This window comes from Pelodiscus sinensis, chromosome 1 (assembly GCF_049634645.1).
Source record: "Pelodiscus sinensis isolate JC-2024 chromosome 1, ASM4963464v1, whole genome shotgun sequence".
Classification (NCBI taxonomy): domain Eukaryota; kingdom Metazoa; phylum Chordata; order Testudines; family Trionychidae; genus Pelodiscus; species Pelodiscus sinensis.
In genome coordinates, this window is record NC_134711.1 from 30,501,432 (window position 1) to 30,527,396 (window position 25,965).

The window sequence follows — 25,965 nt, forward strand, 5'->3', positions numbered from 1 at the left end:
CTTTAAAAATCTGGGCCATAGTCCCCAGTCTATGCATGGCAATAAGCAATGCTTTTACCTTTTGAACTTTCTGACAACTGCACTTGGAAAATATTGTTTTCTCATGGTTAACATACACTAAGTTAAGACATTTTGATGTAATCTTGCTAATTAGTATGTAAGTCACATAATAAATGCCTTTGACTAAAAATATTACATGCTTCTGATTGCATGTTGAAAAACTTGTACTTTTAGGATAGGTGTTAATCTCTATTTCTGCCATCCTGCCAGATTTGAATCTTTGAATCTTTTCATTACCGTATATGTAAAAAAGCCAAAACACACATAGAGTATTAGAATCTGAGACAGAAACTATGTTTATTCATTTCTCGCCTACGGTACAAAATGATCTTTGATAGTTACCACTTTGGAGTGCTGTCTTTAATATCAAGGATGATTCAGCTAGTCCTAAGGTAAAAGAAAACCAACCCAAATAATAAACTCATTTGTAACATGGAAGTACATAATAAGTTACACTATATTCTGAAATTAAGCCCATTTAATCTATGAGCACAAATTAGGTGATCACTAAAATATGAGTATATTCCCTTTTTTCCTTTCCTCATGTGAAATAGAGATACAGTGATAGGAAGATATATAATGGGTATATAAATTATTGTAGTTACAGCCACAACATTAATTAGTTAAATATGTTTCAGGTCTCCTTATCACTTTATGCAAAATACAGCTCTGTGCTAAAACGTTGATCTCCACTGAAAGATCTTGGGACCTTTCAATGAGAAAGTGAAGGTGATGACAAAACTTTTATTGATTTCAATAGTTATAGGATTAGGTACTATGTTGTCATGTGTTAAGCAAAATAATTTATGTGAATCTTTTTATTGTTTGGAAAGAAACAAAACTCTTTTCATTGTAAACATGCAGTAGTTTCCACTCTCCTCCCCAAAAGGTGAGTTTTTCGCAGCAGCATACAATGCCAAACACACTGTATATGGCTAAACATAATCATGTGTGAAATATTTAGTTCCTGGAAGAATGGAATTTTGCTATTTCTTGGAGCAGACTGGATTCACTGGTGTTGGAATGGAAAAATTACATGAACGCAAATCCATAGGATCTCACAAATACATTCCAAAACCACCTTCTTTTTATTTGAAAAAAGCTACTTAAGGACTTAAGAGGTTGTGCTGGTCCCCAGTACAGGACTGAATTTCATCCTGCTTTTCTAACTTACAAACAGAAGGGTGAAAAGTCTCTTTCCCATTGGGTGCTGTCACAAGCTTGAACTTTAGGTTTCCTGGCAAGAAGGAAAGGAGGGATTGGGAGGTTTGTTAATGCCATACATCCAGCATCTGTTGGTGTTGATTTTGCTCCATTAACTGAAAAAGTATTTGAAACACAAAACCTACAGCTTGGTAAAACCATTCACATACTGTGTGACATGTGTAGTGGCGCAATGTTGAGCATGCCCTGGTGCTTTAGTTTGCATTTATTATATCTCAAGGAATATAAATTCAAACAATGTGTCTTTGGTACACTTCAGTGACTTTGGTCATTTTTTCATTTGAATAAACAGCACTGATACAATGGTAGTTATAGTTTTTTCTCATTCCAAATCTGATTCTTCATAACCTTTGGCATCTAGCTAGAACTCCCTGATATATGCAATGTGCACATAGAAACATGGCAAATTACTACATGTAAAACCTCTAAAATCCAGGATCAGGGATATTGCTGAAGCAGAGAGCCCCGGCTAGCCAGGTTCAGAAGCGCAGCCCGGGCTAAGCTGATAGTTGGGAATGCAGCCGGGGCTGGAGGCAGCAGAGCCAGTAGCTAGGAGTGCAGCTCCAACTGGAGCTGACAAGATGGGAAACACAGCCTTGGTCACGGCTGGCATGGTAGGGAGAACAAGGGGATGTAGTCCTGGTCAGGGCTCGCAGCGGGTAAGGCAGCTCCGTCCAGGGCTGGAGTCAATGGAGCCAGTAGCAAGATGCGCAGTCTGGGCTAATGCCGTGGAGGGCACAGCCCTGTTCGGAGCTAGAGGCAGCAGGTCTGGCCCCTGTCTAGAGCTAGTGTGGTGGAGGACACAGCTTCTCTCCATCTGGAGTTCTCAAGCATCTTGGTCATTTCTCTCCTACTTTCCAGTGGTGAGCTCCCTAATTTCTACGGGTTTTAGACCATAGGGATTCTATTATAAAATGCAGGATGCCACAGATTATCCAAGTCAAAGATTGACACCTCCTGAGGAATGCAGAAAGGAGTTGATAATATAATATACAGAGAGAGAGAAAGTGACTGGAGCAATATTAAAAAAGCTAACAGGCGTTAGAAGAGGATTATTGTGTGTATCACTTTAAAAATTAGCATTTTATGCAATTTGGTGTTTCATTTTACTATGCTATTTTTGGCATTCTTGAGACTTAGAGAGGGAACTAATGTAAATTCCATGGTAACTTCACTAACATGAAGAGTAAATAGTGATGCGTTAAAGGAGACTACTGCCAATATTCTAAATGGAGGTGGGAGGGCATGTGGAGATACCTTGCTACAGATGGACTGTCCTTCACAAGCAAATATTCCTATTTATATAGTACCTTCTTTCAAAGAGCTTTACTAATATTGACATCATTTTGAAGCAAATTGGAGCAAAAATGGGCTGCATCCAAACCAATCAGAGAATGGGGTCTGAAGTAACTGAATGTTAAAAAGGCTTTTAAGTAAAGAAGCCACTTTAAACAAATATGAATTCAAGGCAAATAAAATTTCTCAGTACAGATAATTTGGAGGTTGCTTTTCCAAACTGTTTGGTCTGTGCATAATACAAGTGAATGAGACTGAAACTTTTAAAAAAGGACCAGGATTATATGATCTTGTGGGCTCTAAATCAACATTATCAAACGCGCCTCCTTGTCCATGGAAAGAGAGTTTCGTGAAAGCCACTTGTATTACAGGACAGGAGTGATTTTTCAGCCCACTTGTCACTTCAACACGGTACATTAACAAAGTATTGCAATAAGTAGAGCTACTAAAGAAATGATTTATAGATACTTTAAGGCTTGTTAAAACAGGTTAATGTCAATACAATTAGCTCTTGGATCAAGTCAGTCGAGACTAAAGGGAAAGTTGACATAATGGTATTAAAGCCATGTTCCAACCCAGGAAGAAGTATCATTTGGCATTCAGACCTGGGGAAATACACAAAGTAACTAGCTTTAAAGAGTGGTCCAGAGAAGAGTCCCCTCTAATAAAAAAAGGCATATTTTGAAAGAACTGTTTTAAACAGTGAGATGAAGATTGATAGGATAATTATAGAGCAAATCAGTGGAAAAGACAGACAGACAAGAGGGCATATGAGACTCAGAAGGGAGACAAAGCAGAAAGGGAGCAATACTGCACAGTCAGCAAATGGCCAGGGGAAGAGGAGGTCAACATCACTTGCAAAATGTTAGATACTAATTATACTGATTAGAAAAATTCTGCTGGGAAAGTGAATAAATTCTTCATAATGTACTCAATTATGTAATGCCATTATAAATTAGCAGACAAGAATTTAGTTGAGTTGAGGTTGCAACTTACCACGAAAGTTAAAAAAAATGTCTACCAAGGAAATGTTCATATTAAAAAATATGCATTGAAAATGATGAAAATATGCCATTAAGGAAGGGAAGATAGTTAAATATTCTCACCTATTACACACTCACTTAAAGAAATATACATGTGTAAAAGATCATATTGCCTATTCAAAAACAAAGTGGGTACATGTTCAGTTTCAACCCATAGGCCTCATAGCTGCTCATAGCATCCATCTTTCATCATATCCATTGTGAATATAGGCTACAGACTTTGGTAAGCCTTTATTCATACCCACATAACATGTAGCTGGCAGCACGATGGCATTTCAAAATTGCTGGGAAATCTGGGAAAACCTCTTAATGAGCTGTATGAAAAGGGACTTTTTAGTGTGAGACGTTATAACAACATTTACAAAAAGTCAGGAAATGTGGAGGTGTGTTTGCTTTGAATTGTTGTACTGAATTCTAATACCTTGGTGCTAATCATGAGTCTTTGTGAGGTTTTTTATGATGAAAGCCACAGCATGTGCATGCCAAAAGATGCTCAGCACAAAGCACGATGGGAGTGTAGCAGGCTGTGGCACTCTCTGACATTGGGCCATTTTTGAGCCATCTAAGACGTGCTTGGTGCATGTTTGTGGTGTGTTTGCTGGAAAAAGCAGTAAGCCAGGGCATCCTGGCACTGATCTAGTCTTTAGAGCTGTTCTAATTAGTGTTGTTTGGCAATGTCCCTCCCTCAGAAGCCAGTACACAAAGAATCAACCAGCTGCCTCAGACATGATACTTTTCTTTTGGTCCTTCATATAATGGAAGTCCTCTGGGGGCTAGCTAAACCAGATTCAGAGCATCACAGTGAGATTTTCACGTTCTATTGAGTTTCATAGTTCTATGAAATAGTTGCATTTTTATATACATTTCTATTTGAAGAAACTGTACTTATATGTTTGCCAAAAAGCTCACAGGAGGGCCCAGTGAACAATTTCAATGTTAAGGGTAATGCATACATAACAGGAATGGAAGTGCAAACTAAGAAGAGGATTTTGCATAACTGTCTTGCATCTTTTGGGATCTACAATGAAACAGGAGCTATATTAACTATATTAAGTCAGGTTTGTGTATGGGATTGTAGCGTGCCAATATTCTAATGTGCTCCTGAGCAGCTGGCTTTCATAAGATATATTATACCTTGAGCAGTGGTTCTCAAAGTGATTTTTGTCCCGTGGCCCACACCACTCAATGCAGACCTTTCTGAAGACCACTAGTCAATCACCCATGATGACAAAATGGGTACAGAAACGGGCAGGAGGTGGGAGTCTCACTGGGAGGCTAGGTGCAGCAGAGGGATGAAGATGAGTGTGGGCCTCGATGGGAAGGTGGTTGAAGAAGGGGTAGGGACTTTGGGAGGGAGTAGAGTGCGGATGTGGGGTCTCAGCAGGAGGTGTGTGTGAAGGGGATTAGGGTGCAGGGTCTGAGCATGAGGTAGATGGGAGTGCTTACCTGGCTCTGTGCCTCCTGCCACTCCCAGACACCATGCTCTGCTGCTCCCATTGTCTGCAATTCCAGCCAATGGGAGCAGCAGTGAAAGCCTCAAAGAAAGCAGTTTCCTGTGCTGCTATACTCCCAGTCCACAGGAGAAGGAGTGGCAGTGCACAGAGCCACTTTCTTTCCTTGTGAACCAGAGCCAGCCCATAAATCTATCCCCACCCTGGTGCTGGCACATCAACCTCAAATGGGGGAGGGGTGGAGGAGAGAGCACGGGGAAAGAGCACCAATGCAGATTCCCTACTGCAGGGGAGGGGGTGAGGTCTGAGCCCAGGGCCCACCTGTAAGATGGTCACAAATCACATGTGGGCTGGGGACCACACTTTGACAACCACCGTTCTAGAGTGACACAGACATCTTGGATGGGAGACAGATGCACCTTGATGGCATGCTGATAGACAGACTGGCAGCAGCTGGTTGAAACACAATACTCTTGAATGCATAAGAGCTTCATCTTTGGTAATCCTACTTTTTAAATAAAATAATCCAGCAATCATCAGGATTTAAGTAATGCACATGAAGGAAGCTATTTGATGTTATCCCCATTTCATAGAAGGAGAAATAGAGGCTCACTATGTTTAATTGACCAGCTTTGCTGTCAAGTGTTCATCAAGAGGGTACTCTGGTCTTGTGTTTTAGGAATAGGATGTGAGTCTAGACTCCAGAAAGCTGAAGCTAAATTCATGCTTGGTTTTATTGCCACTTAATTAGGTGGTTTTACATGGGAAAATTTGCCTCTTGGGTTTCAATCCTAGTTTTGATTTTGACTTGCTGCGAGACTTTCACCTAGATTTAAGTCTCATTTTCTTGATCCTTGAAAAGGGGAGGATAAAAATGGTTACAGTGTTTTCTGAGTACAAGTGAAGATTATTAGAAAGCTAACTCAAGTGGGCTAAATGGGAATATAACTCAGAAACTCTTGGCTCCTGGCCTTGTACAAATCCCCTAGGTACTATTGCTCTTGATTCTTCATCATTAGTAGTCAGAAATGGGAATTTTCACTTCAAAGTAGCTTTCCAAAATGTCGCATTCATCACCATGAAAAATGTTCGCCCTCCTAAAAATTAACAAAAAGTCAGAACTTCAAGAATTCTAAATCATGCAGTCACCTGCAGAAAATGATAAATGCTTGTTGTCTATACTTTAATTACAGCTAAACTTTTCTTGATCCTGAGTCTCTTGTTTTGGCCTCCATGGGACTTTAAGTGCATCTGCTATGGATCTTTCACATCTGTCATCACTGGATTTTACATCATTCACCATAAACCTTTCAATATGCTCTCCAGGAAACTCTTCCAATAACTGCTACAGGCCTTTCACAATGATTCACTTGATATTAACATTTTATTAGCACTCTGATTGGCATGCAAACAGAAAGAGAGAGATGTGCTTTTCATTGCCAAAGTACAGTTTTTGTTACCTGAGCAAGAATCCAAAGGTCTGAGTAATTACATTTTTCTTTATGCATTACAATGGATAGTAATGACGTTACCATGAACTCTTAATAGCCATATTTATTAAAATAAACACCCAGCAGCAAAGTTACAGTGTTTGAAAGGATAAATAAACCTGAATGTATCTCATACTTGTATGCCACACACTCACATCAACGGATGGGAGAAATGGATGGGGCTGGAGGTGATAGGTGAACAGTTCCAGTAGCAAGGAAGGGAGATGTTTGTCACCGGGCAATAGGTAGCACCTTCCTCCTAATGACTCTGGCATCCATTGGCCAACTGCAGGAGATAGGTGTGGTTTGCCAGAATATCTCAGCTCCCAGAATTCAGTGCACTGCAGGGGCCATGTGCTGCCTCTTTTGGCTCTGTTCCAGCAGCTCACTTCCCCTCCCTTACCTACACACTTATCGTGCTCCTGTCCAGTTGCTCGAGTCCATCCAGAAGAGAAACATACTGTTCTGTGTTAGTGCCAGTGGCAATGGCAACAGCATTCCACAAAGTCACAGGGGATGGCAGTGGCCTCATGTGCCTCCACATATGTGTGCTTATGCTGCTATGGAGGCTAGGCCCTCTTGCTGTGTGCATGCTAGCATAGGTGTGTCTCTTCAAGTTGTGGATTATACTTTCCAGCTGCAATGTCGATATATGCTGTACTGGACAGCAGAACTAACAGATGTATCAGGAAAGGCATTTAGAATATGCTTTGAGAGTGCTAAAACTGGTGCAGCTGCAGCATGCACTTTCTCAGAGCCTTTAAAGCAAAGCCTAGCTCCAAATATCTAATGCAGTTATTTCTTATTGATCAGCCAGTTAAATAGCCTCATAGCCTGAATAGTTTTAAATGCTCATTTTAATGTTGTCTTGAGTAAAAATGTAATAATAATGTAATGTGAAGTAATGTAAAAACAATAAAAATAAAGCAGCAAAATGACAAGACACATGAAGCTAATAGTTAGAAATCAGCTCAGCTAAATTAGCTCCATGTGCCCCTCTTTAATATAAGAAGTGGGTTGTATATATTCTCATTCATAGATCCATAGGGAATACTGTATTTTGGATTATTCCAAATGGCCACTGGATGATACTGTTACTCTACCAAATTGGAGCTTCAAGCATATATTTTCTGGCAACAAGTCAAGTGAGTCTGAAAAGTGATTCTGGCCCATCTATGGTCATTTTCACTTGTTCTTACTTTTTCATAGGATGTGTTACCAATAACTTTATCAGTAAAAGGTATCCAGTACTGTATACATGTGTAGTATATTACTTACTTTAACTAAACTTACTTCAAGTATTATTCTTTGTCCTGGTTTTTTTTGGTCTTGTCTATGTGAGTACCTGGCCAGGGGAGGTGCTAAGGACTTACCAAGCACCTACCACTCCTTCTATAATCTAATCTTCTATTCTAGTCTAGCCATTCTTATCTCTACTGAAAGCAGTATTCCAACAGGAAATAGTCTGTAATTTCTCTTCATAACTATTGCCCTAATTTGTCAGTTTTAGTAATTGATATCATGTCTCATGTCTTTTCTAGTAGAAATTAACAAAACAAAATAAACCACACAGATTTAATCCGGAACCATTATTAGGCTCTTTTATGGAAAATCCTAGGTGTGTTTGTTGGGCAGAGGGCTGGTACTTAAGTTTTACACTAGCTTACACATAACTGACTAAGAATTATATCCCTGATCTAGGACTCTACAGATTGGTTTAAACATTCTATAGAATGATGTTCTATTACAATTCATATATAAGGTATTTTTATAAAGCAGATCTGTCTTTAAACCAATCACTCATGGGTTCAAATTCAACCTTCATTAGTTTCTGCATAGTTGTTGTACCTCTGTGGGATGCATGCCTTCACTCTGTATACCCCCATATAGTAAGAAGTTTGTTAGTGGTTGTTACATGATAGGGCTTGTCTAGACTCTAGACTTCCAATCTTACTTTCTAAAGCAGAGCTTTTGAAAGTGAAACTAGTTGGGACGCAGCTTTTTCAGCAACCCCCCCTCCTTTTTTCGAAAAGCCGCATAAACCTCGTTTTTTGAGGAAAAGTGGCTTTTTGAAAAAGGGGGGTTGACAAAAAAGCTGCGTCCTGATGACTTTCATTTTCAAAAGCTGTTTTTGAAAGTGAGATCGGAAGAAGATATACAAATTCCCACATAATTTGCATATCCTCTTCCGAATCTTCCGCATAGTCTAGACATAGCCATAGAGAGTTAATGTCACTTAGGGTACTTCTACACTGCACGTTTATTTTGAAATAAGCTATTTCAGAAGAAATACTCCAAAATAGTGTATTTCTAAATAGCACTTCTACACTACAGGGAAGCCTCAAAACTAGTCTGAGGCAGGCTTCACTAATGTGAACATGATACCTCAATTTAGAGCCCCAGGAGGCACTGGGGAATAATTGGTTTGAATGGCCCTAGGGAAAAGCTATTTTGAAATAGCAGCAGTGAAGCATCCACACTACTGCTATTCCGAAATAACTGTTTCAGAATAGGTGTTATTCCTCATGGAATGAGGTTTACAGATGTTGGAATAAGCTGTCCATTATTCTGGAATTATTTGGAGATAACGGAATTCCTGTGAAGACACTCACATTGTTATTTCAGAATAATGGTTGTGACTCTGAAATAATGCTGCTGTGCAGATGCACCTCTTTGATGGATAGTCTGGCTTTATTCCACAAGTACAACTTCACTGTGTACATTCGGCCTGCTTCCCTGCTACTTTGCACCATTTATCATTATTTGAACCTATACATAGTGAATGGAAAGTGCATGTAATATGTTAACAGTATTGTCTTGTAGCTTCACACTCCCTATGTACCTCTATAAATGAGCACTCATAAAGTGAATGTTTTAGACTGTAATTAAGTTTTTGAATTCTGCTAGAAAAGTGCCATCCTGCTCTCCTATTTGTGTGTGTGTTTCAGACTGAAAATTTCTCTCTTTCATTTTTCAGCACTCACTTTCCCAAAACTTCAGCTCCTGTCAGCATTTCTGTCCTGTTGTGTACAGATCACCTGGGTATGGTAACCAGATACCTTTTCATGTTTCTTTTCTTTCTGGGATTTCTCCCTCACTTTACCCCCTCACTGCAGCTATAGGGTACTTCTTGTCACCAGACCACCTGCTTGTTCCCTTTTTGTCTGGATTTGGCAGTTTCATGCTCTGCTGAGACATACAGCTGGGATAAGAGAAACTCCCTATAATTGCAGTTGAGACAGTTGGAAGCCAGAGCAAAGGTAGTAAAAACTCAGAAGTGGAACCTCAGTCTTTGGTAGTACATTGAGGGAAATGCAATTCTATTATTTAAACTATTCATTTTATGAACTATGTATTCCATTACCAGGTAAAAACAAAGTCCCTGCCTCAAAGAGCTTACAGCCAAAGGGAAGCTAGAACCTGAGAAGTGCTGAGTGCTTTTAATTCCTTTTAATAGCCACTGACTTTATAGGTGCTTAGTACTTTCTAAGAGAAGCGCAGCATTCTACAGAATGGGAACCTAACTGGCAATAATATAGGTTGAGTTGGTACCACTGCAGCTGGTTAAAGTTCCATTATCATGTTAGTTGCTTATAACTTTCCCAAAGTTAAACCATTAGGACAAGAAGCAATGAGCTTAAATTGCAGCAAGGTTGGACATTAGGAAAAACTTTCTAACTGTCAAGGTGGCTAAACACTGGAATAAATTGCCTAGGGAGGTTGTGGAATCTCCATTACTGGAGATATTTAAGAGCAGTTTGGATAGACATCTATCAGGGATGATCTAGATGGTGCTTGGTCCTGACATGAGAGTGGGAGAATGGACTTGATGATCTCTTGATGTCCTTTTCTGGTCTAGTATTCTATGATTCATTTGGGCTGAAATTTTCATTGGTGGGTGTTTTGCTCATCTTAAATTTTTCATTGTGAAGATCTAGTGTGTCTGTGCTTTGAAGCAGAATTTTCAAATTTGTCAAGGATAAATTAGACATGCCTTTTGCCATGCTTGTGAAAATTTGAAAATTAGTTTGTATGTGATTAGTAGAAACTCATGATAATATAGCAGCTAATTTCTCTGTTTTATCTATAGTGGACATGTTCCATGCCGTCACTGTTTCCACATGCAATCAAGAACGCAAATGCATCATCATCACAGAGTGACTGAGCTTGCTTCATCCCAGGTCTGTAGGGGTGCATCTACACTGCACTATTATTTCGAGATAACTAGCGTTATTTCAAAAAAAGGGACGGCTTATTCAGAAATCTGTAAAACTCATTCTACGAAGAATAATGCCTATTCTAAAATAGCCATCGTGAAATAAGGTGTGTGTAGACGCTCCACTTCGGCTATTTCGAAATAGCCCCTCACCAGGGCTATTCTAAGTTATTCCTCCCCAGTGCCTCCTCGGGCTGTAAATCAAGATAGCATGTCCACACTAGGGGAACCTGCCTTGGACTAATTGTGTGGCTTCCCTGCAGTATAGACGTGCTATTTTGAAATAAGCTATTTCGGAATAACTATTCTGAATAGCTTATTTCAAAATAAGTGTGCAGTGTAGATGTACTAGGAGTTGAATGTGATGTTCCGTGAAATAGTTCCTTCCATATACTAGGGACAGTGTGATACCAGGCAGAGGATTTGAGAGCAGAGAAAATAGAAACTGGAAAAATAATACCACCTAATTTCCCGAAGGAGTTGTGAAGATAAATGTATTAGTGTTTGTGAAACACATATAGTATTGCAAGACCAACATAGTAATACTCATGAGGAAATGAATAATTTTACATTCAGTGCCAGGGTTTGGCCGGAGTGTGAATGAATGTGGAACATAAAATGAAATGTTGAATAGCTACCCATTCCCTGAATGAAACAGGGTCTCTGGCACCAGGTGGAAAAAAAAGGTATATTATCAAGTAATTAAAGACTTTATCATAATGTGTAAAGGGAGCCAAATTAAAGTTGCATATGCTATTTTAATTCTTATATTTTGTAACTCTTCAGTGCTTGTTATTTTAATCTTAATGTTGTGCTAACATACTTTTTCTAGATGTATCATAGATTATAAGGGTGGGAAACTGGGTACAGATTAAAGTAGCATTGGCATGTGTTGTATAATTTACACAGCTATTGTAATTAAATATTTTATTTTCCATGTTTTATTTCTTAATGGGGAAAACAATTTAAATAAAACAATCTCGACAGAAACTCAGGAAGATCCAGCAGCTTTTTAAGTGAACTCCAGAAACCTAATACTGTCTCCAAATGACCAGAATACTTACTAATGTTATAAAATAGCAAAAATATTGAAAATTTTACCCTTTAAAAATATTTCAGGCACTGTTTTCTTGCATGAATAAGGTGAGACAGTAACATATTTTAGATCTGAGTTGCCAATTTTCTGTGATATTTGGTGAACCAACTGAAAATAAATAGATAATAAGTTTTGCTTTGAGAAGCCAAAGTCAAACATTTAAAAGTAACGCCTCAAATCTCCAGACATTTTAGAAAATAGATCTGATTTTGTATAAATAAGATCCAATAAGAACATGCTTTGTAGAAGATATACTTATAGCATCTTTGCTGCTATTCTCAAAAGAAAGTGCATTCAAATGTAGAGGACATTTTCTTAAGCAGAAAATTATTAATAATCAAATTCTGGTCAGACCCTGTTGTCTGTGCGCAGATATTTCTTGCCCATTCACTTTGTTTTACCAGTATCCCCAGAAAGAAGTGAAGCCTCTGTACAGGTTGAACTTCTCTAGTCCAGCACTCTCTGGTCGAGAAACATCCGTAGGCTGGCAAAATTTTAGTTAGCTTATCATGTTTGTGGCCAAGTTTTCTGTAGTCCCATAAAGCTTGTTGACGGTCACCTATCCTGGCGTTCAGTTTACTGTGCTACTATTTATGTAAGCGGGGGAATGGTCCCGCTCTTGTGGGGAACTTTCCTGGCTTCTATACACCCCGGTGAAATGAACCAGCGAAAGGATCTGAGTCCCCGCTCCCACTTCCTTTACCCCACGGCTCCCTGATCCTGAGGGCTCCCCCTCCACTCTCCTGAGTAGCAGAGCCCTTGAAACCCCAACAAGGCTGGGCCCAGGTTTCCTGGGGCTTAATCCCTGACCTTGTAGTCACTAGGGGCAGGAGTTAGGGTGTCCCCACTCCGAGGTGCTCTCTTTACACTGCAGGCCTTCTTGGCCCAGTGATCACTTCATAAGGTTCAAAGCAAATACAATTTATTAAACATCAACTGATTAAAGAGAATAGAATAAGAAACAATGAGAATGGTTAAATGAGAACACACAGCCCTGCTCTGTAGCACAGGGACATCAACACAGCAGTCTGCAGAGTGTAAGGACAGTTCGCAGTCTCTTCCTTAGAAGCCCTGGATGTGCTGCAAGGGGCTGCAGGCTGGACACGCTTGCACTGGCAGTGACCACACAGCCTCAGTCTCTAAGTGGCCAGACCCCTCTCCCAGTCCAGAGCCTTTCCCCACACTTTGCAGGTCCCAGTAGCTCACCACATCCAGCTGCAGGCTGTGCTGCTTGGCTGTTCCAGCTCCTTGTGTTGCTTCTCTGTTCCTTTTGGCTTTCTGAGCACTGCCAGTCTGCTGCTCAACACAGGGTCTGCACTGCTTGGCCTGTCTGTGTCTGGTTCTGTCGCTGCAGGACTTCTTCTTGTACTCCTCTTTCAGCTCTCTGTCTTTGCAGGACCTCTTCTGCACACAGCTTGTTTGTTCAGAGACAGAGCCAGAACAATCCCCACTTACAACCTGTCAGTCAGGCTGAGCTGGAGTGTTGACTGCTTTCCATTGTCTCTGGGGTCTGTCAGTCTCATGAACCCTTCCCCTTCTGAAGCTGGTAAACCAAAAAACTCCCACAGAGTTTTAGTAAGGGGTAACAGTCCCCTTACATTTAGCTCTAATTTAGCCCTAAATATCTTCTAAGAGCCCAGTAAGCCGAGGAAGTGTTGGTAATGCTGCTAGACAATATTGACCTCCTGTGGTTTGGTAAATTCTTTGGTTTGGCACTGGTCAGATCCTGCAGGTGCTGGACTAGAGGTTCAATGTGTACTTTCTAGAATGGCATGCTTCCACTGAAAATAAAGGCATAACTACTATTGTCTTCAATAAGAGCAGACCTGGATCAGCACTGAGTGCCTTTGTGTCCCAATATGATAAGCCCTTGAAAAGGATTGGAGTGAGGGCAAGGCTTGTTTCCAGCCAAAAGTATCTGCAGAGATGGTACTGGCGGCGGGAGCCTACTTCCCCAAGAGGTGCACACACAGGATATGTCTACACTACAGCACTAATTCGAACTATCTTAATTCGAATTAGTTAATTCAAACTAAGCTAATTCGAACTAGTGCATTTAGACCTAAAAACTAGTTCGAATTAGCGTTTTGCTCAGGCTAGCCGAGGGCTGTGCTTAAAGGGACTCGACCTCCACCCCAGACAGACAGTTCTCAGGGGCTCTTCACTTGCAAAGCAGTCCTGGCTTGGAGTGCCCTGAGTGCCCACACTCGGCACATCACAGCACTCGGCCATCAGTCCGGCTGCACTTGCTGCAGGCTGCCATCCGGGGGGGGGGGGGGTCAATCGGGGGGCTGCAGGAGAGCTTCCACTCCGAGGAGCCCGCTGAGCCAGCCCAGTCCTCTCCATTGGGGGCTCGTACCCCATTCCTCCCTCACCTCCTTCCACTTACTCCTCCCTAGCCCCCCCTTCCTGATGTACAAAATAAAGGACCCATGTGTTCAAAAATAGAAACTCTCTTTATTGAACAAAACTCGGGGAGACTGGGAAAAGGAGGTGGGAGAGGGGAAGAGAGAGGATGGGCGAGGGGAGGGCAACTAAAATGATCAGGGGTTTGGAATAGGTCCCATATGAAGAGAGGCTAAAGAGACTGGGACTTTTCAGCTTAGAAAAGAGGAGACTGAGGGGGGATATGATAGAGGTCAACCTGTGGAACACCTTGCTGCAGGAGGCTGTGAAGGCTAGAACTATAACAGAGTTTAAAGAGAAGTTAGATAAATTCATGGAGGTTGGGTCCATGGAGTGCTATTAGCCAGGGGGTAGAAATGGTGTCCCTGGCCTCTGTTTGTGGAAGGCTGAAGAGGGATGGCACGAGACAAATGGCTTGGTCATTGTCTTCGGTCCATCCCCTCCAGGGTCCCTAGTGTTGGCCGCTGTTGGCAGACAGGCTACTGGGCTAGATGGACCTTTGGTCTGACCCAGTATGGCAATTCGAAGCTCAGGGCTCAGGGTCGGGGGTCTCACTGGACCACCCTGATTTTCATGCAAACCTGCTCCTGGGTGGCCAGGCTGGCAGCTCTCCTGCCCTAGACGGCCACTTTCCTGTGCCTAGTGCAGAGGTCGTGGATGAGGTCCACGATCTCCGCACTAGACCAGGTGGGTGCCCGCCTCTTGTGGACCCGGGCAGGCTCCTGGGAGCCACCAGCCTGGTCCCGGGAAGAGGCAGAGGGCTGGGTGGCAGCGGGTGGCTGGTTCGTGCCGTGCCATGTGCAGGGTCTGCTGGCTGGGTGCTGGCAGGCTTGCACCTAGCACGGGCACAGTAGCCAGCCCGTGCCCCTTTAAGGGCTCCGGGGCCGGGAGGAGGGCAGACGAGTTTCCCTAGTGGTTCCCAGAGTGGCCACCAGGGCAAGCTGGGGAGGGCTAGCCTCCCACTAGTTCGAATTAAGTGGCTACACAGCCCTTAATTCGAACTAGGCGTTAGTCCTTGTAGAATGAGGTTTACCTAGTTCGAATTAAGCACTCCGCTAGTTTGAATTAAGTTCGAAATAGCGGTTTTCCTGTGTAGCACCTATCAAAGTTAATTCGAACTAACTTTTGTTAGTTCGAATTAACTTTGTAGTGTAGACATACTCACAGAGACATGCTTGTCCCAGAAACGAGCCGCTTTGAGCATCATGTGGGACTGAACCAGGCAGGCAGTCTGCCTGACTGCTCCACTGGCCCTCAGGACATTTGCAGCTTGGAGAGTCATGGGAAGCTGGATCCCAATGTTTCATGGGTCAGAGGCAGCCCGTGGACCATATTTTGCCCTCTACTGCTATAGAGAGAGGTTATGTGTTTGCTTCCTGTGCCAAAAATCATGATGATCTTAGAGCCTCATAACTAAATAGGATACTTCAAAGCTAACAACAGACAACCATGTCTGTTTTTCCAGGATCAACTTAGCTCTGCTTTGTTTTTAGCCTATACAAAATTTGCTTTGTTCTTCTGATACCCACTAAGAATGCAGTGGGGCAACTTCACAGTTAAATCTGACTCTAGATCAGCAAGGGAGAATAAATCCCTTATCATGTCTGGGGAAACAATACTAAGTGTATCAAATTCCACATTCATTTTCAGCATGTGAACCGATTTACATCAGTGGGGCTGCATGGCTTATAAGTCAGTGCAAAATCTGATCCATTGTCCAAGAGCAAGTTGATGATTATTTTAGTCTCCCTAATGTGTCAAGAGGGAAAATACATTATTAGATTGCTAAATGTTATTTTATTCTTTATTCAAAGCCCAGCCAGAATTGTGTTTGTTTAATAAGGAAACATTTAATGGTATCCACTGCTGTCTGTGTTCTCCTAGGAATTTGCATTGAGCTGAAGATCGTAAGGCATTTAAGTTAACGGAACAGAGCAGCACACCCAGACTAACTCTTAGAAATAAAGTTTAAAGTACATAGCTTGAGACTGAGTTGTGCAGATCAATTTGATTATTGTAACTTAACTTAAGGAGCGTGTGTTTTCCTTGAAACAAGATAATGCAGACAAAGCATGGAAGGGATTTACTGTGTACTTCTTGATCAGTGTCTGTATGCAGCTAGAGAAAAAGCATTGGCTCCATCAAGTTATTTAAGTAAATAGTTCATCTATCTCTCTTGCAATGACTATTTCTGGATGATAAATGTTCATCTAATTTATATTTAAATAAACTGAAAGAAATATTTTAAATGGAAAAAGAATATTTCCTCAGAATATTTTTCTCCTTGTAGATCTCTTCCATAATAAGAAATGTTTAAACTTTATAGAATATATTTCTAAAAATTATTAAAAACATATAGTAGTCAAATCCATGTAACAAAAAATAAGTAAAATGCTAGAAAGGGGAATCCTTTGGGACCCATCTGTATTCTCTGACCATGGCCTAACTGTGGGAAGATCAGAGACTGCACACTTTTGTATCTAGAAAACTGATTTTGCTCTTGGTAAAAATTTTGCTTCCTGCAAATGCATGGTTGAAATATGAACATTAAGTCACCAGTTTTCTAAGACAACTATTGAGATTCCAAATTATGCAATATAGCCACTTGCAATTAGGTTCACTTCTTCATTAGCAGGTCACTTAGTGTATATCTCACTAGGAAATAATTTTAAAAGAAGTAAAAACAAAAGAATAATTCCCAACCTAACGAAATCAAAATAGCACATCCCTATTATGGGGGAGAATCAAAATAAGTCAAAATGATTTTGAAATAGCGTGTCCTCACTGATTGGAGCCTGCCTCGGACTTACAGTCCTTAGAAGCACTCTGGGTAGGGCCCAAGGAGGGCAGACACTTTGTATGGCTTCTTGGTCAGGCAAGCTGGGACACATGCTTTCGGGGGCTCCTCTCTTATGGCCGCGTCTCTCACACCACTCCTCCACTGCCTGCCCCCTCGTGGAACACAAAAAACACTCAATGTGCTCTGGTTGCCCTTGTGGATGCCACAGTACTTACAACATGGAGCAGAAGCTCCTGCAAAGTAGTGCCAGGTTCATGGACTTCGTGCCTCGCCTTGTGGTGCAGTTCAAACAGACTGCCCACATGCTGCTCCAGCAGGATGATGACCAGCCTGGACCAGAGGCCCTGCTCTCTGAGGTCCTGCTGCTGCAAATGCCCCTCAATCCCCTGGACATCCTCAAATGCTACTTCTGGTGGAGAGAGACCAGTTTGGACTGGTAGGATGACAAGCAGTGGCAGCAGAACTTCTGCATGCAGAAGGCCACCTTTCCTGAGCTCTGCGCGTGGCTCACCCCTGCCTTCAAGTGACAGGACATTTTCCTGGGGCCCCCCAAACAGTGTGTCGCCATCACATGGGACAGCTACCACTCAGTCGGGAACCAGTTTGGTGTGGGGAAATCCTGCTCTTGCAATTGGCCAAGACCATAAACCATGTGCTGCTATGGAGGGTCATCATTCTGGGGACTGTGGAGAGCATCATGGTTGGCTTTCCCGCCATCGACTTCCCTGACTGCATGGGCGGGGGATGGCATTCACATCCCCATCCTGGCTCCAACCACTGTGCCTCAGACTACATCAACAGGAAGGGATATTTCTCCATGGTGCTGCAGGCCCTCATGGACCACAAGGGATACTTCACCAACATCAATGTCAGGTGGTCAGGGAAGGCGCACAATGCCTGCATCTTCCAGAACTCATGCCTGTTCTGAAAGATGCACACTGGTACTTTTTTCACAGACTGCACCATCAGAGTACAGGATGTGGACATGCACATCTGCATCCTGGGCAATACAGCCTATCGGTTGCTCCCCTGGCTAATGAAGCCCAACATGGGCTGCCTAGACCTCTCCATGGAGCACTTCAACATCAGGCTTAGCAGGTGCCACATAGTGGTGGAGCATGAGTTGAGCTGCATAAATGGGAGGTTCTAGAGTCTCCTCATCTGCCTGGACCTCAGTGAGCACGACATCTCCTTCATGTTGTGGAGCCTGATGTATGCTCTACAACCTCTGTGAGAGCAATGGGGAAACTTTCCTCTCAGGGTGGGGAGCAGAGGCTGAATGACTGGCTAGGCATTTGAGCATACAGACACCAGTGCCATTTGATGAGCACATCAAGGGGCAGTGCTCATCAGAGAGACCTTGAGGGAGAATTTCGGTAAAGGGCAGCTAGGAGACTCTCCCCTGTGCCTCTCCACAGGGGGCTCCTGCATTCCCTCTGTGTGACTTTCCTCCCCCATCCCTCTATTTCCCTGACCACCTTTCCAACTTTCCCCCTGCCGCTGCAGAGCAAAAAAACCCCCAAACCCTTCTTTTATGAAATAACAGGACTAGGGAATAGGTGGATATACAATAAAGGAGGAACTGGGGAAAGAACCTGGAATGGGGGAGGGGAGTAGGGCTCTGGGATGGTGCTGGGACTGGCAACTGCCTCGGTTACCTTGAGAACCTTTGGTTGCCTGAGAGGTACCACTGCCCTGTTTTCTGGAGCCCTGGAGGCCTACTGGGGGCAGCGGATAGGAAGGTAAGCCACGGGGGAATGGAACAGGGATGTGGCTGGTGGACCACTCCACGCACTAGGCAATGCACTCCATCACTGAGCTCCTGGATGAGGGACTGGAGGCAGGTCATCTGCCCCCTCATTAGGTCTTCCTGGGTGTATTTCCTCCTGTAGATCCTGTGGAGTCAGGAAGATGCGTGGGAGGTGGTGGACATGCTACACTCTCAGCTGGCCCAGTGTGAAGAAAAGTTACAAGGGCAATCATCCCAGGAGAGACTGTGTAGGAAACCTAGCCCTAGTCTCTGAGCTGACATCGAAGGTCTTGGTTTAGGCCATGGGAATGTATTTTGAGAAAGGCAATATGTTGCCTTGACAGTGGGCACTTTCCTGCAGGGACATGGACATCCCAGGGGACCATTGCTACGTCCATGGCCTGAGGACAAACAGACGTGGGAAGTTGCTGGCTAGGCCAGGAGCCTGTGACTGGGAGAGGAGAATGGGGGGGGGGGAGTGTAGAGTCAACATCTTTCCATGTCCTGCATATGCCAGGTTCGGCACTGATGGTGTCCCACAGAGAGAGAAATTCTATCCCTGCCCACTGGAGGAGGGGGGTCGGGTGTTGGGGGATGTATGTGTGAGTGGCAGAAGCCTCTTGCTAGACAGAGTGCTACTGGGTTCCCTTCTTCTTTCCCTCCCTGGCAGGTTCCCATGGATGGGATCAGTCTCTTCCGCTTTGCTGCGCTTGACTGGGAGTGGATGCTGCCTGAGTGTGTGCATGACCCTGTGCTGTGTGCAGCACTGCTATGTGTTTCCATGACCCCAGCCTCTTTAGTGGTGGCTTGTCGTGGGAAGGTGTCCACCCCAGAGGCTGGAGTAAGGCAGGCCTCTCCAGGAACCTTGTGCAAAGGACTGAGGGGCTCCTGAGTAACAGTGTCATGGGGCTGAGTGCTCCGAACTGGTGATCAATTTACATCCACATACACAGGCTGTTGTGCAACCGCCAGGCTGAGTAGGCTGAACGAAGAGCATGAAACCCATTGCAGCCTGACGCCTGCTCCAGCATGTGTATAGGGAAAGTTATAGAACTCCACTGAAGTGCCTGGGTGACATCCTGCGGGAGAGTGGGGGGCACTGGCTCCAGGGTTAGCAGCAGGTCCTGGCTGGCAGGTATGGTCACCTGGCTGGCCTCCTCCTCCTCTTCATCCCTCACGGAGGCTGACACTGGACTCGATGACAATGGGGGGAGGTGAGTGGCCTCCCTCCCAGGATTGCATCAAGCTGTTCATAATAGTGGCAAATGTGTGGTGCCACCCCAGAGTGCTCACTCTGCTCCTTTGTTGTAGACCTGCCGGCGCTCTTTTATTTTCATCCAGACAGGGTTGAGTGTCCGGGTGTGGCCTTTGTTAGCCATACACGTCAGCATTCCTCTTTCTGGTCCAGAGATTCTGGAGATTGGTCTGCTCACCCCAGACTTCAGTGAGGTCCAAGATCTCTGTACCAGTCTAAGCCGGTGCTCTCCTGCAACTCTGGCCAGTGGCAGCCGAGGGTGCTACGGGAGTGCTGGCAGTGATGGTGCTGGGGTTGCTCATGGCTCCATTGGCTAATGCAGTTTGGCATGAGGCTTGCCAAACTGGCCACGTACCACATGCCACAAGCCCTTCTCCAGCTCCCCTTCTCCTGTTTTAAGCACCGCAGAAGGGGAGCAATGGAGTTGGCAGGTGTGGCCAGAGAGGCCACAAGTGCAGTTTTGAGAGGCTTCTGGAGGCCAACTATTTCAAATTAGCAGCACTGGATTGTCCACACTAATGCTATTTTAAAATACCAAAACTTGAAATAAGCATTATTTCCTAAGGAAAGCAGGAGTACAGATTTTGAAATGGCCAGCCCATTATTTTGAAATGGTTTTGTACAGCACCAAACATATGAGTATTCTAGTTTTGCCTGGGATCTTTGCTTTGCTAGCTTTGTATAAGTGATTGTAAATGTGCCCCCCTACACTCCCAGGGGTGGATGTTTGTCCTTCCAGTTTCTTCCCCTAGTCCCGTGAATCCATCACCCTAAAGATCGCCTCTCGGCGTCCCAGTTAACTGTACTATTAGTTTCCCAGATCTCCTTCGAGATGTCAGTTGGTTTGTCTCCCACGATGGGGAGAGGGGGGTCCGGGCCCACCCCCTCTCACGGACCCCAGCCCAGGGCCCTAAGGACTCAGACGTCAGGCTTGTCCGGTCCGGCTGGTGGGGCCTTAGCCGAAACACGCCAGCCCAAAGGCTCCCTTTGCCCACCCTGGGCTGCTTCCTCTCCCCACCTGGGGTTGACCCGCCGAGTCGGGGCTTACCTCCTTGGCTTGGGGCCCATCCATCGTCCTCTCCCAGGGAAGGACGCTCTCAGCACTCCCCCCCTCCCCCCACGTCGCTCCCAGCTGGGGTTTAAATCCCTGTGCTGCGGCCCGTCGGCGAGGCCCCACCCGGCCCGGCGTCGGCTTGTTTCTGGCCCGGTGCAATGGCTACGGGGTGACATAACCAGCCTGGTGACGTCACTGGGAATCCCCAGCTCTGCTGGCCGTCTCGCCCCCGCCACCGCCCGCGAACAGCTGGCGCACCGCCCCGTGGTTTGTTGGGGAGCCACTCAGGCAGCCGTTCGCGGGCTGCCCTGCTCGGGGCCTCCCAGCCTCCCCCTGAGAGCCACTAAACATGCAGCCATCGGGCGGCCCCCAGTGCGGGGCATCTCTGCCCCGTCACAGTAATAAAGAAAATAGTGAATAACTCTGTGTTAAGGTGAGCATGCCCAGATGTTTTAGGAGTATGACACCTTTGTTCATTCAGTTCAAAAGATTGCTCTCAAACTAACCTGCTTTCTGACTGTTTGTTAAATGTTACCTTTATTCTTTTATGTTCAGGAGATTACAATTCACATAATTCAAAACAAAAAAAATAAAATAAATATTTTTTTTCAACCATCTTTGCAAGATTTTCAGTTGATACTAAGTTAGGATGAGGATAGCAGATGAAATAATGTGTAAGAAAATATTTGTCATTCTGTCTCAGCAGTGGAGAAACCTACATTAACACAAACAATCCATAGAGTCAGTTCTCCTCATATTTTACCAACAGAAGTATCTAAGTAAGTGTAGTTGAATTTTTTCCATATCTGTCAGCTGCAATTCTCCACACCACACTTGCAGATGAGTATAGTAAAAAATAAATTATTAGAGGCAAGGTGAACAGAACGTTGAGTTAGTATAATGAATTTCATTGCATTGCCTTTACAGCACACAGCACATAATAGGAATAATACCCACGGATAAAAAGAAAAGGCAAAATAACACTTTGCTTTATCTAGGAGTTTCTGTAATACCTTTTCCTGTGGAAGAGACATTTCAGAAGTCTTGATTTAGAAATCCATCCCTTAATACCAAAACACATAAGTAACTTATTAGGGGCCACAAGGGGGGGGGGGGGCAGTGGAATGCAGGATCCTGATTCCTCCTTCAGAAAGTTAACTTTGGTTATTCTGAAGAATAACTTTTATCATCAAGACATTCTTGAAAATTGTATATGGATCTGTAGCGATTAGAGATCTAAAGATACCGGAAACAGAAAGCCTGGATCTGAACACTCCAGAACTCTGGAGAAGTTCTCATCCAGATACCAATTTCACCCTTTTGAAACCACACACTATAAGGAGCTGAAAAGAAACTCTAGATTTGAAACATTGTTGGATATAATAGCTCTGGCCTGTTACTAGCAATGACTGACAAAAGTAATTTTTTCATTTGTCTGGAGTGGAGATTTAGTGAAAAAGAACTGACATGAGATCGGGGCTATGGTCTGTTTTTTGTTTGCTTGTTTTTCTAAATTGGTTTCTTCAGAAGGCCTGTGCAAAGAAGAAAAGTAGGTTGAGTTTCTTGAGTATTCAACAGATCCCTAAATTGATGGCTGCTGAAGTTTTAATGACATAATTCTTAAAAGTCTTGAAATTATATATTTCTGAGTGCTGTTTCTATTGTAAGCATTGAGAGAGCTCTGATTATGAGAGTCATTCGTATGAATTTCATGTTTCATATACTAAAACAGTGACTTTCATATATAGTGTTAATTAGACCAGGCCAGACTTATTTACCGTTAACCCCCTCCATTTATTTCAACCTAAAAACTGGGGGAGGGGGGATAATCTTTGATAGGTTAGACTTCCACTGTGAAAATTTTGCATCATTCTATTTGAATGGATTTTAATACTTTAGGCACCTTCTTTGTGTACATTTGATAACTGAACAGCTCTCTGCAAAGTGTTGAGTGAAGCTAGCCATACTGTTTGTATAATGAGTGTGAGGAGAAATGCTATGCTTTTTGATTATTTCAAGTTCTCTACAATATAATGAATAACCCAGGAGGGATTCTAATATTTTTTATGAGAAGAACAAAAGGAATGTTTGAAATCATTTGCCTGCTCAAGTTCTGTTTCTGTGCACTTTGAAGTGTAATATGATTGAGATAGCATGGGATAAATTTTAAGAGTTACGCATGAAAAATAAGCAGATACATTTTGATTGAAAATGAAGGAGTTTGAGTATGTCTTTTACTATGGATTGCTTGGAAAGTTTACTCTTTTATAAGTTCATATGCTACAGTGAAGAAGAGCCCTCAGGGTCAGTCAAAAACCATTTTGAAGGATTTATATGACTTGTTCATTTTAATTCACCGTGGGCCTGATGCAAAACCTATTAAGTTAATGGAAGTCTTTAGAGCTCAGAGATGATGGAGAATATAAGCACTAGAGTTGACTCTCTAGGCATCACCATGAAATTAGACATCTATATGGTATGCTATAAGGTTTGTGATCTGTATACTATGCCAATTTATAATGCATGCCTAATAATTGTGCACAGGAAAGCAAAATGAAGCATAACATATGATTTTTACAAATTGCTACTTGATATTATCCATGTTTCCAAGTAAAAATTAAAAACAAAGATTTGAGGTCATATTTGATATTATTGGAAGTAATCAAAATACTGGTGGAAATATTTTTCCTCATTGATAGCTTATACATTAACCCTCCATATTTACAGAGTCATTGTGCTGAAAAAACATTTTTCTTTATGATCAAGGAAATCAAGCTTGCTCACTGTGATTAAGAAATTGCTGATAGGTATCAGAGAGTGAAAATACTGGTTGCTTGCTTCATTTCTTTATCTAATCACAAAAACCTCATATTTTATGGAAATATGGAAGAGATGGAAAAGATAAAACCTGTTGGATCATAATCACTTTGGGAAAGAAAGCGTTCAGAGATTCCCCAGGGATAGCACATGGGGTACATGAGGATGGTACACACAGATCCCCAAGATATGATCTGGAAAAGGTCTCCAATGTTTTTAATTAAATAAGTACTACTGAGAATTGTATAATTTATATTCTCCAAATATAAATTATAGGAGAATTGCTACAAATAATAGTAGGGCTCAGATTTTCCTGGAAAAAGGAAACTGTGATAGCTGACCAATTTCTTTACCAAAAAGTCACTGAACCAACAAAAGGTGATGCTACAACTACATCGGAGTGCCAGATAACCTCAATCCAAGAGTGATAAAGGAACTGAAATATGAAATTGAAAGCTCATGAGGAAGAATTTTTAATGAATCTGTAAAGCTGTGGGCCACACCCTATAACCAGAGAATTGCTAGTATAATGCCTATTTTTAAAAAATGGAAAAAAGTGTATGTAAAGTCTTGGATGAAATTTTAAAAGAGAAAGTAATTAAAGACAAAGAGGTAAACAGTTATTAGGATAAAATACAACCTGGTTTTATAATAGGTAGCTCATGCCTGACCAAAGTGATCTCCTTCAGAGAGGTATACTGATTTTTTTTTTCTTTTAGACAAAGGAAATGCAGTAGATCTAATCTGCCTGCATTTCAGTAAGGCATTTGATACAGTTCCACATGGGGAGTTATTGGTTAAATTAGAGAAGATGGAGATTAATTCGAGCATGGTAAAGTAGATAAGGAACTGGTTTACTGGATTATAATAGGCCATACTGAAGTGAACTGTCAGGTTACTAGTGAAGGATATTAGCATTGAGACCTAATTTATTTAACATTTTTGGCACAAAAAGGAGTGTTAATAAAATTTGCGGATGACAAAAATGGGAGGTATTGCCAATATAGAGGAGAACCAGAATATCATACAAAGAAGATGTGGATGACCTTGGAAAATGAAATAATAGAAATGTGATGAAATTTAATAGTGCAAACTTCAAGGTCATGTACTCAAGGACTAATAACAAGAAGTTTTGCTGTAAGTTTGGAAATGAGGAGGAAGACACTGGTGTAGGGATGAACCTCCCTGGTCTGGCACCTTCAGGACATGAGTAGTCCCGAATCACAGAGTTTGCCAGACCAGGGGAGGTCAAGGTTCCTCTGAGGGCTGTGGGCATCCCTGGAGCCTGGGCTTCCCTCCCCACTGCTGACCCCATGCCAGGGCTCCCGGGGTCACCTTCCTTGAACTAGGATTCTCCCCAGCCACTGCCGGCCCCTCTCCATTAGGGTTCACAGCTGGGCCAGGGCTTCCTGCTGACCCTGCTGCTGCTGCTGCTGGGGGTCCAGACAGGGCTGAGGGATTCCCTCTGCCTGCCATCAACCCCACTCCTGCTGGGGATCCTTTCCAGCCACCGCTGTCCCCACTTCCATTGGGAATCCCACCGCTGGCCACCACTGGTCCCGTGTCCACCGGGGATCCTGGCTGAGGATTCCTCACACCTGCTGCCAGATCACCTGCTGCCTGGGTTCCCAGCCAGAGCTTGAAGATTCCTCTCAGCTGGTGCCAGCCCTGCTGTTGCTGGGGGTCCTGGCGGGACTGAAGATTCCTTTCAGCTGCCACAGGGGCTCCCCGGCCTAGGGATGGACCTGCCAGCCCAGATGGGGCTCCCCAGCACCTACAGGACTCCCAGCTGACTCCTCATCTCCAGGGCTCTCTTCCTTCTGGACTATGAATGTTGATGAGCCAAAGAGTCCTGGATTTGGGAGGTTCAACCTGTATTAGTTTCTCACCAGATGACTATGAGTTGCTGAAGTGAAGCAGCCTTGAAAAAGGTTAACATTGGCTTGGGGTGCATCAGGAGAAGCATTTCTAGTGGATACAGGGAAGTGTGAGCACTGTTTTACAAAG

The 25,965-nt window shown here is 43.2% G+C and overlaps 1 long non-coding RNA gene across 3 annotated transcripts in view; it reads left to right on the top strand.

The window, feature by feature from the left end:
• LOC142829182 (uncharacterized) overlaps nucleotides 1-25,965 on the top strand; it is an 80,703-nt gene that overhangs the window by 19,798 nt on the left and 34,940 nt on the right. For 2 of the 3 annotated variants that reach the window (XR_012903578.1, XR_012903579.1), the window contains exons 3-4: nucleotides 9,542-9,606; nucleotides 10,655-10,745. This is a non-coding gene — a long non-coding RNA (uncharacterized LOC142829182). Of the gene's footprint in view, nucleotides 1-9,541; nucleotides 9,607-10,654; nucleotides 12,885-25,965 lie in introns of those variants that run through there. The other variant, XR_012903577.1, reaches the window with a different exon arrangement.